The following is a 17,040-nucleotide window of genomic DNA, read 5'->3' on the forward strand; positions in this document are numbered from 1 at the left end:
CCTTCTGCTCTCTCAAAAGTGAAGATTTAGTCCCCAAGCTGCATTTAAGGTAAAGCCTGCTGAAAAAATTGAGAGCTGAAACTTACAATATATTGTCTCTTATTGTCATATCAAAATGGAAGTAAGTAAAAATATGGAAAAACTTGACAGATAAAGAAGGAATAAAAGTATTTTTATAAGACTGGAGGATTAAGGATACAAATTTTCTACCTTGCATACAGCAGTACAAGGAACAAATATGCTATGCTCCTTCAGATCTCAAGATGTCTGACCCTTATGTACTGAAGTGTTGAAAGAAAACACTTATGCCATTCTGTCAGACAGAGGTCTGGCCTCACCTCTGCTACAGCCATGAGTAGGCACGATTACTCAGTCATTTTCTGTAGGGAATTATTACTTGTAAAAGTGATGCAAAGACTGACACAAGACTACTGCTAAGGAAAATCTTAACATCGGAAAGAACATGAACAAAGAAATTCCCAAATACAAGGCTTCTGCTGTAAATTGGAGGCTATTTGACACAACCTTTAGGGAAACCACCCTTATCAGGATGATTTGGAAGCTTTAAGAGGTAAGGTAAGAGAAGAAAGGAAATCTTGTTCTTTAAAATGACAAGTGGCTACAGTACAAGTGCATGCTGGAAGGAAATTAAGTGGAGCAGAACATACATGAAAATATGAAGAATAAAAGATATGAGAATATAGTTCTGAGAAGAAGGATGTAAAGGAGAAACGTGAGTGAAGGTCTTGAGCACTTTGAATTTGCACAATTGTGGGAGAAGAAAGTTTAAAAAAAGTGCTGATGAATCACTCTACAGACTCACCAGTACACTAAATTTTGGAGTTCAATATGGTTTGGTGATGTGTATTGGGGCTGTGGCAAAGTGATACTGGCTCTGCACAGCTGCACTGGAGTACATTACAACTAATCTCTGTGTTTATGCTTTCAAGTACATCAGAAGAAATTTTATTGAATAAACAACTCTGAACCTCTTGTACCTTTACTTTGTGCTGTGATTAGTTCAACATTTATTGCAAACCTATCTGATCTCAATTTTTGTTTACTCTTGTATTTTGTCGGTATGACACTTGTGATTATATGCTCTTGAGTTCTTTCTCTGGTTGTTTGCTCTTCTGCTAAACACAATATTAGCCCTTTAGAGATCCATTTATTTCTACTAGCTATCTATGAACCACTTATTGGCTGTGTCACAAATGAGTAGGCTCTATTTAGCCCATCCATTAATTGTTCAGATTCCTGAAACTTTATTTAGACTACCATTGCATAGTCAATGGTCAGTGTCACCATCTGAGAGTAGGTTTTGTGTAAGAAAAATCAGTCTTACCCAAGAAGTGTAGAAATCTTACATAGGAAGAGTAGTCAGACAGGGCTACTACCTCGCAGTCCCACAGCTTCCATCTCACTTCCACCATCTGCCAAATGCTACCAGCACAGCTGAGTGTGGCACAAGCAGTTACAGGGTGACAGAGGCTGTGGTGCCATGCAGAGTGTGTTCAAAGCAATTAGAAAGCATGTTCTGTGACCAAGGCCCCAAGACCTTATAACTGTCCCTGGTGATCCAAGGCATAGGACATATCCATCTGAGAAGTATAGAGGTGGAAAAGTATGCATTTTTCAGAATCTTGATTTTTTTGAATTATAAAAATGGTTGAAAGTTTGCAATCTACCCCATGTTTTTGCTGAAAAAATGGCAATCGCAAAGATAGAAATTGTTTCCTTCTATTGTGGATCAGAGCATTCAACAGCTTCTTATTTTTTGCCTGTATTATTTCTACCAGAACAAACATGGAATTACCTTGACTGTTTCCTTCAGTTTCCTTTCAGAGCAAAGGATCAAATGTCTTCAATTAGATAGATAGCTTGATTATAACTACTAAATATGGATCGAGTACCTAAACGGTTAGTAGATTGCCATATGACACTAATCTAAAATATGATGATGTTATGTGAGGTAAGTCATGAAAATTAAGATGTTATGGAAGGAATGACCATAGTTTAGCTGGTGCAAACTCTCCAGAATTTATATTGTTGTTTGGCACTGATTGCACTGTTTCCCTTTAGCTTCTCCAGGTATATACTTTATAATAGATACAAAAGATAGTACATCTGTCTTAAAATATCTGAGTATTTATGCTGCATTAAATGCCATTAGGTTTACACTCTATCTTTTCATTGTTCAGACTGGTCTTTCCTCACTTGCTATGGATCTCATGTTAGCTTTTAAATTACATATTTCAGGGAATTGGGGTTTATCTTTGAATGTGACTCAGGAATTCATGAATAAATAAACTTGTCAGAACAGCTGGAGCATGTCTCTTACCTGCTCTTTGGGATGTGCTAAAGACTTTTTTCACAAAATAACAATTTGTTAAAGTGTGACTCAAATACAGTAAAAATCACCATACAGAACTAACCTTGGAAGCGTATTTTTTTACAAATTGTTGTTAATACTGTATGTTGTTTAGAGGCCTTTAGGAAAGACCTGGTCATCTGAAGTTAATGAGAACTCTGTCTTGAACTTAATTATTTTCAATTTTATAACATTCTAATTAATAGAAAGTTAAGAACAGTTGAATTGAGAACATTTCACAAGGAAATGTTCTAATTTTTCAAGAGTTGGTTCTAACATTGCTCGACAGCATTTTCCCCTTCACCAGTGAATTTTCAGTGGAGTTGACAAAAGAAGGTGCTTGTAGTTACCCAGCAGCTGAATCCCGAATTGCCATGGCTTAAAGCCAAGCTCGAATGGCTTCACTGACACTCATACCTGAGTTTGCTGCAATTAAGTCTGACCTTTTTCATTTGTACACAACATTTAATGGTGGCACTGTTAACTATCAGATAGATTTGTTAATAAGACATTCCCAACATTTTCTGCAACCTACTATAGGTATAAAAAATGAATTTGTATTGAATTGTAAATCTCTTTCAAGCATACTCTGACAGCTCCACAGACATGGTTCTGAGTGTAGGTGATGGCACCATCAAGAATTTAACAGCAAAAAATCTGTCCTGCTGAAAACTTGCCTTTTGCCTATTTTTGTAGCTTTTCTTCTCCCTCCTGCAAGAACATGCCTTCCCATGAGTGATGGATTACTACATATAAGGAGTGTTACAAAAAGGGTGCGCACGCCAGATTCCAATTTGATCACGAAAACTTACGTACCTGCCATTGTCATCTCTCTGTAAAAAAGAGAGAAGGTGACTTTTGCCTTCCATCATCACCCACATCATCAATCCTGGTATTGCCATTATCATAACTGCAGATTTTCAGAAGGTCAAGTTCAAATCTAAGCTCATTCCTAAGGCAGTAAAGCAAATTGGACTGATCTCTTCTGTAAAACCTGGGAATGTAGAATATCTAGTCTTAGTAGGCAGTTCCTCTCCTTTCGTGGATTCAGTGCCTGTATATAAGCCAAAAACAGTTAATCTGGTGGGAGAGGGCATGGTAAGCACAGCAAATACAAACTGACAGTATAAAAATAAATTATGAAAATTTATACTAATTCTCAAAACCCAACAACGAATGAAAAAAAAAATCAGTCTACACATGATACTTTTTAAACCTAGCAGATTTTAAGCCAACTTGTATATGATTTGTGAAGGTTTGAATTAGCAGTGGTATTAGTATTTTCAGCAGCTCATGATAACTTTCTAATTAGGGGTAGGAGTGTGCCTAAATAAATTGATTTATGTGAAATAACATACAGTGAAATACACATGTGAGAGGAGACCAAGATACGACTTCTAGACATGGACTCCAGGAAACTCTTCCATCCACATTTTAAATAGGAAAACATAAACACAATTTAAGCTTTGAGTTCCTAATTTTTACCAGCATTTTTTACTATCTAATTCTCCTCTTCATAGTTTTTTTTTTTTTTCATTATATGATAGTGAATCTATGACTGCAAATAACAGAGTAGAAGGTTGAGCTTTATATCAACACTTAATTGGAAGCAATAGAGCAATCTGTAAAATTTGCTATCAGGCTGTGCCAGGGATAATACAGTAAAAAAAAAATATTGTCGTTTCAGTGGTAAGAGTGAATATACAAAGATTTAGTTGGGAGCAATTTCACTGAGCAAAGATTAAAGATATTGTACATTTTACCAGGTATAGATCTCATACCTATAGATCTGACTTGTTTCTATTTAGGATCTTCAGCAAAGATATGCTATGTTATCAACCATTTTTTTAATTTTTCAGAATGGAAAACCTGTTCAAGTACTTTTTATTTATGTGCTCCTTTTTTTGTATAGAACAAAGGCTTAATTCTGACACCAGAGTACATCAAGTAATGTTCTGATGACACTAAATCATATATTTTAATGTAAGCGAAAGGTAGACTAAGAGAGGCAGAGGGCATGCATTAGTTGAATAGCTACTGGAAGCAGCCAAAATGATAGAACACCTTAAAGGTAATTGCAAGGGAAATGAATCCATGTAAGAAATACAATACTTAAAGCATTCCCAGGTGTGAAAGTCCTCTTTAGTTGTAATGGTGCTAGCAAGTGCTCCTGTGGTACTTTCTTATTCTGTGTATTTTCTACCGTCAAATAAGATAAATGAAAATGTCTTTTTGTTCATTGACAGTATTATCCCCTCTGACTGAAACATTTTATTCAAGTCTGAAATTTTAACCCTGCTGACATGAAGTCATAGTTTTCTGTATCATGTCAGTGACCCACACTAATGTTAGAGAAATGTTGTAGAACAGTAGCACTTGAGTTCTAGTTTTTTGTAAAATAAACCTTTTTGGAAATTGAGCCAACAGCATAAATTTAGCACAGATCTTACTGTTAATACTTTATCAGAAAAATACTTACCTTGAAAGCATCCCACGTGCCACAGATAAGCCATGAAATACCTGGAAGGATTAATTTTTTTGGTAACCCACTTCTAGTGGTTATCAGCACGATGTTAAAGAATTTATGGAGTTATGTTATATTTAGCAACAAAGAAAATTATCCAGGGCCTCAGGTACTTGGCAAATCATGAAGATGATTTTAATTCCTTTGGTCACATGAAGTAGACCTTATACAAATAAACATTTCAATGAATCCCAGAGTTGTTTCTCAGATGAGTTGAATATTTTGAATGTAAGCAAGATTGGAAAGATCATGAAAACCTAATTTTATACTTCTCTTCAAGCACAGGCTGTTAAGGTTCAAATTCCTAATTTCTGTTCCCTGTTCCCTTGTGTCTTGTAGCAAACAGTACTTCACCTTCTTTACACTGAAGTGCATGAAGTGCAAGTTCATAGCAATTAACAACTGTAATGACATTTTAAAAATCCCCCATGAAGAAAGTTCATTATGCACTCCTTATTTACCTATGTATTAGTAGAAACTGGTTATCTTACAGAAAAATGTAGTTTGTATTTGACTTCCTCCTTTACTCTTTACCAAAAAGTCTTCTCTACAGCTAAAACAATTAGCTTGTTGTAGTATCATTTGTGATTCAGGAGACGTTCTTGAAGAAATGGTGCTTTTCTATGTTGCCTAATGTTTTCATTTAATACACTGATGATAAAATTCTGAAACTGAAGAATGAAATAAGTATGAAAAACAAAATTCCTGGCTTTATAGTGTTCTGTTTACTTTCCTATTTCAAGTGTAATGTTTTCTCATCACAAGAGTTAGCAATAGATACATGTGGAATTCACAGAATCAGAATGATAGGATGATTTGTGTTGAAAAGATATTGAAGATATCCAGTTCCAAGTCTACCTATTGTGGGCAGGGAACCTTCCACTAGAGCAGATTGCTCAAAGCTCCATCCAACGTGGTCTTGAATGTTTCCAGGGCTGGGGCATCCACAACTTCTCTGGGTAACCTGTTCCAGCACCTTACCATCCTCACAGTAAAGAATTTCCTCCTAATTATCTAATGTAACCTTGACCTCTTTCAGGTTAAAGCCATTACCCTTTAACCCATCACTACATGCCCTTGTGAAGTACCTTGCTACAACTTTCTTTCAGACCCCTTTCAGGTAGTGGAATCAGTCTACTGGTAATTACAAATCTCATAATTACTATCTCGTATTGGCCTTTTTAGCCACCAGCGTGCTTGTAACAAATGTGGGTAGAGCCCTTCCCAAATCTTTGTTCACGAAGCCCAGCCATGATGATGATGATGAATTACAAATGTATTCCCATTCACAGCAACAGAGGAATAGCAAAATGACAACCCTCTTATGCATTTTCTGTTTTAAATTCTGAATTCTGTTTGCCTGAATCCTGACCTGAAGTTACCATGAGCTCTTACCGAATGGGAGACCCTTACTACTTTGTCTATTACTGTTGATTGGAGAATCATGCCAAAGCTGGAAACTGTGTATTTTCCTGATGGAGCAAATTTCATACATCTCTCTTCATTTTCTTGCTGATTATTCTATCAGCACCTGACTTTGTTCCCTCTTTAGAGGGCTGGCAGAAGTTTGTCTAAATAGTCTATACCCAGAGAGAAAAACAATGGGAATCTTAAAGTGAAAGGAGTAGGAAAATCAGACTTTTTGGCTAATGTAAATTTGTGGAACTGTACTGCTATCCATGGGTACATACCCAGATAAAATAAATGGCATAGTTTCTCTGTTTTGCCCAGCTGAACATCTGGTCCAAGATTTTGTTTTGTAAAAGAAGCGACTGGCTAACGATGCTTCTCTTATTATCATTTGTGTTTTCTTGGTGTTTTATGAAACAAGATTAGGCTGAAATAATGACAGTATCTGCTTTTAAAAGTTACTCTGTACAGATAAGTACATTTTGAATTAGAATTATTTAAATTACAAATAAATAATAAAATGAGCTAATAAACACAAAATCCAGATAGTTCTAACTGGTCTGTGCACATAATTTTCAATTGTTTCTCTTAATATAAGAGTGGGATAACCAAGAGTGGGTTAGCAGCAGACCTGTAAGGGGGTTAGAGACTGGGCTGACAAGCAAAGGACCCAGAATGAGGTGAACACAAAATCATCAAGTCAAAGCTTAGGCAGGACCATCTCCTGCATTTTCATGTAAGCAAAGAAGTGCCTATTCTGGGGCAAACACCACCACTCTCCCAACCTTCTCTGAGAAATCAGCTTACTGGGGTGCCTCTCTGAAGTACCTGTACGCTAATGCACACAGCATGGGGAATAAACATGAGGAGATCTGTGTGCAGTTGTAGGGCTACAGTCCTGTTTGAATCACAGAGGCTTAGCGGGATGTCTCCCATGACTAGTGAGCTGCAGTCAAGGGATACAGGTTTTTCAGGAGGAACTGGCCAGGAAGGTGAGAGGAAGCTGGCCTTTTTGTGAGAGAACAGCTGGAATGCATGGAGTTCTGCCTTGGGATTGATGGTGAGCTGACTGAAAGCTCACCATCAATCAAGTAAGGATTAAAGAACAAATCAATATGCACATCGTGTCTGCTAAGGCCACCTGATCAGGAAGAATAAGTGGCCAAGGCCACTGGACCTCTTGGGGGACTTCAGCCACCCTGGTATCTGCTGAAAGAACAACACAGAAGGGCATAAGCAATCAAGGATGCTCCTGGAGAGAATCAATGACAGCTTTTTGACCCAAGTGACAAAGCAGCCAATGAGCTGAGATGCTCTGCTGGATCTCATGCGTACAAACAAGGGCTTATTGGAATCGCAAAGGTTGGAGGCAGCCTTGGTTGCAGTGAACATGCGATGTTGGACTTTGGAATTCTGAGGAGACAGAGTAGAGCAAAAAGCAATTTCACAACCCTAGACTTCAGAGAACAGACTTTGACCTTTTTAAGGATCTGTTTGGAAGAGTTCCATGGGATAAGGCCCTCAAGGGAGGAGGGGCCCCATAAATTTGGTTAATATTCAAAGCTAACCTGCTAGTTCTGCCAGAGTTACTGGGCACAGGGAGAAGTTGCTCCGAGAAAATTAATATCTCCATTCTTGGAAATATTCAAAAGGTGTCCAAACACAGTCTATGTGCCCTGCTTAAGCAGTGGTGTTAGATAAGATGATCTCCAGAGATCCCTTCCAACCTCAACCATTCTGTGACTCTACAGTTTTGAGATTCTGTGAACTGATACATACAGATTAAGAAAGAGCTTGTTTGACCTACATTTTAAAATATATTTAAGATGGCATAGAGGATATGAAATTTACTAAGACAAATATCAGTCTTACTTAAACTGACCACACTATTCCCCTCCAACCTATCTTTTAATCCTATATTCAATATTTGGGTAACTTTATGCTAAGAATCAGTAGCTATTTCTAAAAGACAAAAATGTATTCATAATGTGTATCATCTAGCAAAATGATCTATTCTGTTTTTAACACAAGTTATCCTCCAAATGAAATTGAAGCAGGGAGATAATCAAAAGGTAGAACTACAGCTGTGTTTGGTGTATGGCTAATCAAAGAAAGAAACTGTTTGCTTTGATTCTTATCCTGTTGTCCTGTAAAGAATTAATGTGAGCAGCTGACAGTCTGAGCATTTATTCTGTAAACAGGGAGATCAAGGAAAAAGAAAAAGGCAAAAATCACCAGAGCACAATTACAACTGTCCCTGAAAAATGGAGTAACCTAAGCAACAATGTGTTTCCTTAATGTAGGTTTCAAGGTTAACAAAAAAATAAAAATATTTATTCTTTGCAGATTTATTACTGCTCTTTACTATCAGTGTATGGTTAAGATTTATCATATATGTAAAGATTCACCTTTAAATTATATAAAACTTCTCTTCCTTGTGAAAGTAATTCCAGAAACTTAACACTTGTAATGATGAATACCTCTGTCCCACTTCTACACGGTGGACATATGAATAGATACTTATAAGGCCAATCTGAACTCTTCTGCTAATCCTTCCTGAAGCATTATGTTTTCATTATTCAAACTGGAACTGTGCAGTCTCCTAGCCACAAGGCTCTATTATTCTGTGCATGTGTGTGTTTGTGTATGTATATAAAAATATAAATAAACCACAGAAGAAACTAGGGCTCACTGTTCCAAGGACTAAATGTTCCAAAACTCTTTGGCAGTCAGTAAATCAGAATCTGTGTGCTTTTAAAATTTTTATTTCTATTTTTTTTAATTTTTTTTTTTTTTTTAAATGAGATGTTTAAAAGCAAACAATTTCACTGACTGGAGAATATGATCCCATTTCCAAAGGATGGCAGAGAATTGCTTAGGTGCCTGTAAAACCTGTTTTTGGGCACTCAGGCACTATGGTAAAACATCTATGTACCAGTAAAAGGTATAGAATTGTATATCAAGAAGGAAATTAGGGCCCCGGTGCAGACAGACTAGCAAGGTGTTGAGTGAAGGCAGCTCCATATTGCCATGCAGGCTGTTCTATAAAGCATATTGGTTTTGCATTTTTTTCATCAAACACATACCTGTTTTTTTTTTTCCAATAGGGCAATAGATGATTAAGGCAATATTTATCATGAAAGAAAACAATATCTAATAAAAACCTCAGTGTAAGTGTAGGAATAGAGGGGTTCATCCAGCCACAATATACCTGTCAGGCTCCTGATGGCACTATTATGCTATACTGGCTGTGACCAGTACACATTACTGCAAGGAAAAGTTTACATTTTTTCAGTAACTACAAAGACAGTTCTAGCTCCTTAACTGTTCCGTAACAGTTCTGGTGAACCAGGAATCATCTCTCAGAGGGAGAGAAAAAACTAGGGTGTGACAGGGGCTGCAGTCTTGGGCTGTGTCTGTGGTCTGAGATTGAGGAGAGGTTAAGAGCAAGGCCTAAGGATGTTACCACGTGCTCTTTGTTCACAGTGCAGACTGTGCCCATGGCTGGGCTCAAAGTGTTGTACTCATCATCAGTACAGGCTCCTGCTGTGCCTGATATGAAGACGTTGCTCTCCCACAATCCAAAGCCCTCAGTCTCTGCACCTGAGGGATTGGCTTACCGTGCCAGGGCAGTCGCTCACAGCTCCACAGCTGCTCCCCTCCAGCAGCCTGGGGAAGCTCAAGGCCTCCCCTCTATTTGGGGCACCCCCAGCCCCTCCACTGTAGCCTGCTGGGGGTGCCCAGCACTGTGAAAGGGCAGTCTGCATCCTCAGGGTCTGGGAAGCAGCCCATGAAGCCCCAGCTGCAAGCTGCCCTGGAGATGCCACAGGCATCTACCGGTGATGTGTGTGGGATGAGTTTAATTTAGGCACCCAGGCTGAGCTGATGCTGCATGTCAGCCATGTGGACAGGTAATCCAGGACTAAACAGTGGGTTTAAGGATGTTTAGAGTATGTTAAGGATGTTAAGGATGTTAGAGTATGGATGTAAGAAACTGCAGCCTGGAGAAGGTCTGTGGAGTGAGATGGGCTCTGGGTGACAGCGGGACACACTTCCTTAGACCTGAACATTTTCATACTTGTGCTGGCTGAGCTGCCTTTGAAGGTAAATGGGGAATTGCTCTTTCATTTGTTTATAGCAGAAAAATTCATGACCAACATAACTGGACTCTATTATTTTTTCTGCTAGAAGACCTAATAAACCTTCTGCAGTAGGCCAAGTGCAGCTCCTGAGGGCAGCTCCCGGGGCTGTCTCCTGTAAAGCCTAAACCATTTCTCTCCCAGCATGCTGTGAAACCTCTAAGGGCCTTAATAAACAATAAACAGAGATAAGTCCTGCTATTAGATCAGTTTTCATGCTTTTTGTAACAATGCAGAGAATTGTTAAACATTGCAGATATCTCTGAGCGGACTATTTGTCAGGGATGAAACTGAGACTTTCTGGTACCTCTGCCTCCAATAATATGCTTCCAAGAGATGCAGAGCTTGAAAAATGTGTTAAACATTTTTTTACTGCACCATAAATGTCTTAGCTCCCATTTAATTTTATCCATGATTATTTACAATACAATGACTTTCATCTACCTATAAATCCTTACCTGGTACATTCTTTTTCCAAATTGCTTTATTAATCCTTAGTTATTATTAATTAGAAATGGCACAAACAGCACAATCATTTCCTTAACTCTGACCGACAGCTGGCTTTAATAGACTACAAAGCATGACTTTGGTATCTGGATTTTATTTTTCTTCTGCATTAGCAATGTCACATGGTTACAGAAGGCAGAAAAAAAGGAGAAATATTTCTGAGTGTCGTTTTAAACTGCAGAGAGACAAGGTTTTATTATAAGTATAATGGATTGAAACTCATGGTACATTCTAAAAAAACGCAAGCAGACAAAGCAGCTAGCAGCTTTGCATTTACAATTGCTACTGTTTTTTTATATTATTTTTCATAACATCCTACCTTAGGTATGAGTTTACTTGTGTGTTACCAGAAACATTGGTCTCTCTCTGCCATATCTGTGGGACTCACAGATTGTGAAACAAATTTCATAAATTCCCTGCAGTGGCAATCAATCTGGCAGAATGTTTACATTTAATCGTGCAAGATCCTCTTAATCGCTTGGTTCAGAAGAGCATGATTTTTCCTTGGATACTCTTTATTCACTTGCTGATCATACTTCTTTGACTTCCTTGCTGGAAGGCTTATAGACGATATAAAAGTCATGTGAATAGCATTGAGCACCAGGAATGGAGGACCTTTCATCTTCTACATCTAAATAGTAAGCAGAAGAGTGGAAAAACACTGGTAACACTGAAAATGTTTTAAATATTCTCATTTCATGTATATCACACAATGAATTTTTTGTCCTGGGCAACATCGTGATTACTTTTTTTCTAGACTTATGTACTTTTGGGCTCATTTTTTGCTAATTGAAATGGGTCTAAAATGATTTACTTACACCTTGGATGGGGTTCTTGTGTTAAATTGGTCCATTGCATCTGGAAAGCATCAAGTGTTATGACAGAAAAGTAGGATTTTGTGCTCCACGCAAAATTCTTTCTGAGTACACGAAATTCCTACTTTTGAAAACTAGAAACAAGCTTGATGTTTTCAACCAGTTACTGCTGAGACTAAAAATAGGAAGTTTTTTTCCCCCCAGTTTTATTAAATCAACCCAAACTATATAGAAGAAAGAATCTTCTTTCTACATACAGCCATGTGCTGCGCACTGGAAACTGTCAGAAATACTTAGCTTCATGCTGAAAATGTTTTTTACCTATCTGTCTCTCTCTTGGTGTTTGCTATTGTGAAAAGAAAAGGACAAGTAAGGCAGTTGAAGGTTACCCTCAAACCACATGCAAGAAAAAGAAAAGGAAAGAAAAAAAAAGAATCTTTTCAATTATAAATAGTGAATTCTATGAAACAGCTGCAACATGTTTCTGAATTCTTTGTTTCTGACTGCTTTCCCTTCATGCCTTGAGCAACCAAAAGGATTAATTTTGGGTAGTTATTTAAATATAGTTACTTGCTAAAAATCCTTTGCCAAGATCAGAGAAAAGGGATTAGGATTAAACTGTTCTAATCAAAAGTAGTGTGGGTTGGTTGATTTTTTTTTTTTCCTGATAGGAATTCTTTTGCTTCAAGAAACAAGTATTAACACTATAGGGACTTCAGTGTCGTATAGTACATATGTCTCAGTGCCAAGAAATACTAAATACAGAGAAAGGTTTTTATTTATTACCTTTATAGATGTCAGTGGATATATTAAGGATGTTAAGAATAGTGTTAAAGTACCATGTTGTGAAATAATATCAGCACTAGGTGTGTTTCTATTTTTGCCAGTTTGTAGAATGGCTTTGTCTTGTATGACTTCCCTACAGAAGTCACACAGAGAAAATATACAACTAGCTTTGGTCAGACCTCATCCTTGGTGTGCCTGTAATTGTTATAATAATAACCGGAATGTTTTCCTGTCATATTTATTTCTCTTCCATAACTGATGAGGTACAAAAAAATTGTATATACAAAAGATGTCAATGTAAAAATGGCATCTTAAGACCATGCTGTCTCTTTGGGTCTTTGTCTCCATTATTTTACACTGTATTTTTTTTTTTAAATAATTACTAGTAATTCTTTGTAGACATAATGATTCTTACTGTATTTAAATTAAATCTATGTGTCTAGCTAATCTGGGCATGAGTGTGAAAACACATTTTTTAATGAGACATGATAGATATTTTAATGAAAATAATGTGGACATATTGGTCTAAGCCAAACTTCAGAAGGATATGCAGCACGTTACAGGGTTGTGGTAGGCTGATAGATTTTTTCAGTTAAACTAGTCGAACTAGTACATGTATTACCCATTCCTCTGCAGCACAGAAATCAGGAAAAAGTTTCTATTTCTGGAACAAATAGAAATTTTTATTGCCTGGCTACCAAAATGCCATCTTCATCTAGTACTTCCTGAAAGAGGTGTTACTCCCTTTATTTCTTTGGTCTTTTGCATGGTCTTGCACCCAGAGAGTTAGACATTAAGGTTGTTTTAGTCAGTTCTTCTATACTTGGAGTGATTACTGCAGATTACTTTAAAGTATTCTATTGCCCACTCATAATCACACAATGAACAGGTCAGTGGAAAAAAGGACAATGTCCTGGTTTGGGTAGCTGAGGTGTTCTCAAGGGAGTCCATGAAGTGAGAAAGGTCCTGGCAGATTTGGTACTAGCGTGTAGTCCCTGTTGATGTTTAGAAGTGCTTTGTGCAATGATAGAAGATTGGCTGAGAGGGCAGAACTGATGGAAGCGTTATTTACAGGATTGGGAGAAATTATCCAAGATGCATCTCTGTGTAGTTCTTCCTTAATTTAATAATTGGTGTGACTGTAACCCTGGATGAGTACACTATTAAATGTTTCCTTCCTTTCAGAAATTAATTGCAATATCATTGAAGATAAATAAAGAATATTTTCCATCACATTGCTGAAACATCTTCTAGTAGTAGATGAAAACTGGCTCAGATGATGTGGGAACATTGATTATTGGCATCATGGTTGATGAGGAAACAGACTGGAAATGAGGTTTGGAAAGTATTTCAACAGTCCCATGCAGTCATCCAGCAGTGAGCCCTCAGTAGGTTGGAGATAACTTAGATTTCTTGGGGACAGCACATATGAATCAGAAACATGACTCGGCAGCATTAGCAGTTCTACAAGGAGCAATAAAAATGCTATTTAGCTGTCCATTGCATCCTGTAATCAGAGCATCTTGATAATCTCGGTTAAATGAAGAAATTGGTAGAGGAATCTTTTAGCTAGTGTTTCGTTTCTCTGAAATGGAAAGGTTCAAACAGAAGCTATTTGCATTTTGCTCTAAAGTTTTGTTCTAGTGATTTTTTTATGTGCTTTCTTGGGCTTTTCCCCCAACCCCCCTCCCCCCGCCTTTCTACAGTTTCTCTTACAGAGATTTGTGCAAACTCAGCTCTTACCTGTGATGCTTGGGGGATTGCCTAAATCCCTGGCATATCTCATTACTTAGTTTTCAGGAGAGGCCCTAGTTAATGATGCTATAAAGATCCCCTTTCTAAAAAAATTGTGTTCTGACCACATATTTTCCTTCTCTCAGCTTGATAGGAAAGAGATTCTAGTTTCTGATTTTCAGATATATGATGCTGGATTGTGTTCTGCTGAGGTCTGAACATAATATTATATGTGCCAGCTCTGTGGAGTTAGTGCATCTTGGGCTTGAATGATTTCACAGTGATGTTCTTGCCCCAGTACCACTTGGGTTTAGCAATGAAACAAAATAAATGTTTATGTAACAACACTAGACAAGTTTAGAAGAAATTAAATACTTGGCAGTCGGGTATCTTTCCAGTTACTTAACTTCTTGTTTAGAATTCCAGGTTTGCTTTCATCCTTTAAACCTCTGTTTGTAAAAAAACCATCTTGTTACCATTGCCCTCTGCTCTGAATAATCTTTCCAAACATTTCTTAGGTGGGCTCCTTCAGAGATAGGTTTTGGATTACAAATACAATTACTTTTAATTGTACTTTTGGACAATTCAATTGTAGTTCTGCATAAGTGGTCACTTGATATTTTTATGTGTTCTGACTCTCAGAATCTCTGGAACAACATTGGCACATGCCATATTATGTTGGCGTGGCTGGCTTAGTGGTGTGTTGCTTCTTAAGGGTATGAAGAAGAAATTTGCCTTTCCCATCTTTTATTGCAGGTTCATGTCACACAAACAGGCATTTTGTTTGCTACATTACGCTTTATGTCAGCAAATGGCTTCCTGTGATTGCCCAAAATGAAGGATGATGCCCTAAGCTACCACTATAACTAACACTGTTCTTCCTCATCTTTTATACATAGTACAGTTCTAACTAAATTTAGGAAGTAAGGCTATTATGTTCTCACACTTTTTGGGTGAGAGTTCACATAGAGCATCTTTTTTTTTACTTCCTGTTGTCCTACTCTGTCAAAAAGGGAAAAAAAAAACCAAACAAAACAACAACAATAACCAAAAAAACCCAAAACACCCCCCCAAACACCAAAAAAACAAAAAAGCCCCAACAAACAAACCAACCAAAAAATAGTCCAGTTCTAGAGAATTATCTGTTATCTGTCTCACACTAAGTGGTACAGACTCCCATTTTTGGAACAGTTGGTGCAGTGCACTATGCATATAAAATTTCTCCTAGAAAAATATTTAGAATATAGTGTAGCTGCTTTGGACTTTCTTTGACAAAGTAATTGATCTCACAATGCAAAGAAGATGATGTCTGTCTGACCTTTGATGGGTTTGGTCAAGTAGTTGGTCCTTGGTATGCATTATTAACAGGAAGGCACAGATATATCTTTGGTCTTCTGGCTTATGCACACACTTTCCTTGTTTAGAAATTAATTAAATCAGTTTTTATACTGGATATATTCTCAGTATTGACAAATGCTTTGTTTCATTTTCATACATACAGATGTTCGAGTCTTAGTGCCTTTTTGCTTGGAGCCAAATGGAACCTATCCAAGATGTGACTAGTCCTGTAAAGCCTTGGCACCTGACTGCTCTTATATTGTCAAAAACCTTAGTAGCTCAAGGTCCTTTGAGAGTATACACTGATCAATTTTCTGACTTTCTGGCAGTCTTTTTCCTTTGTGTGGTCTGTGCCTAAAGAAAACATTATTTTTTCCTCTATAGGAATGGAAATATGTAGGTACTACCAACCGTAGTTGTGCAATTTTTTTATATTTCATTGTGGAATGAGATGGTGGACTTGTATGAAACGAGACATAATGGAGAATTGTCCTATGTTGTAGCATTCCTCAGTTACTGAGTTGGTCCAATGTGGATGCCAATTAACTCATGAGAATGTTTATATCAACAAGCTCTGAAAATGTTCAGTTCAGTGCAGGTCAAACTAACAGATTGTCTTTTTCATAACTCAGCAAGGATTTGGGATTTTAAAACAGGTGCATAAAAATATTTAGTCATCTAGCTGATTCCTTCAGTTTTGTTTTTCTTCTCTTTTAGCCATACCAAAGATGTATCAGGAGTTCTCAAGAGGTTACCCAGTGTATTCAAGTCTCACGGAAACTGAACAGATGCTTTTCAGCTTTGTTGAACCTAGGTTCCTAGGAAATTCATTAGCAGTTTACATGAAAATCCCTTGCCTTTAGAGTTGTATCCAGGTGACAGAGGCAAACAATGGGGAATGTACTCTTTGTTTTGCTTGACTTATTTTCTTGATTATTTAAAGCTATATTTTCCTTTTCAGATTTTCTCTGCGTTGATCGCTACAGTCCTATGAGCTTCTCCCATTGTGGATTACAGGTAGATTGTATATGAGATGGTTATGAGAAAATGTGGTATTAGAGCTTAATACTGGGTCTCAGATGTTTGGAAAAGTCTATGTTGCAGAGACTTTTAACTGCCCAGTATGGAATGCCTATTGAATTAAAAAAACCCCAAACAACTTAGTAGCTTGTACACCACTTTCCTTATTTCTCTACAACATGATCTTTAATGTTCTTCAGGTATGCACAGTAGTACAGGTCAGGCCCAAAGGAACTGATCATTGCTGAGAAGAGTAAATCATGAGATAGTCCATTTTCTGGAGAAAGTGGAAGCGTTCTGACAACGGGGAATACTTTGAAGCTGTGAAAGCTTGTTCCGAAGTGACAGAATCAATGTCCATGACATAGATTTGAATGCTTTCCTATTAGGCAGTCA

The 17,040-nt window shown here is 37.4% G+C and overlaps 1 long non-coding RNA gene across 1 annotated transcript; it reads left to right on the top strand.

The window, feature by feature from the left end:
* Positions 1–1,820: 1,820 nt before the first annotated feature.
* On the top strand, positions 1,821–16,641 carry LOC116797124. The gene is made up of 3 exons (XR_004360576.1): positions 1,821–1,972; positions 3,068–3,144; positions 16,586–16,641. It is a non-coding gene; the product is annotated as an uncharacterized LOC116797124 (long non-coding RNA).
* Positions 16,642–17,040: the final 399 nt, after the last annotated feature.

Source organism: Chiroxiphia lanceolata, chromosome 1 (genome assembly GCF_009829145.1).
Source record: "Chiroxiphia lanceolata isolate bChiLan1 chromosome 1, bChiLan1.pri, whole genome shotgun sequence".
In the NCBI taxonomy this organism is placed as follows: Eukaryota; Metazoa; Chordata; class Aves; order Passeriformes; family Pipridae; genus Chiroxiphia; species Chiroxiphia lanceolata.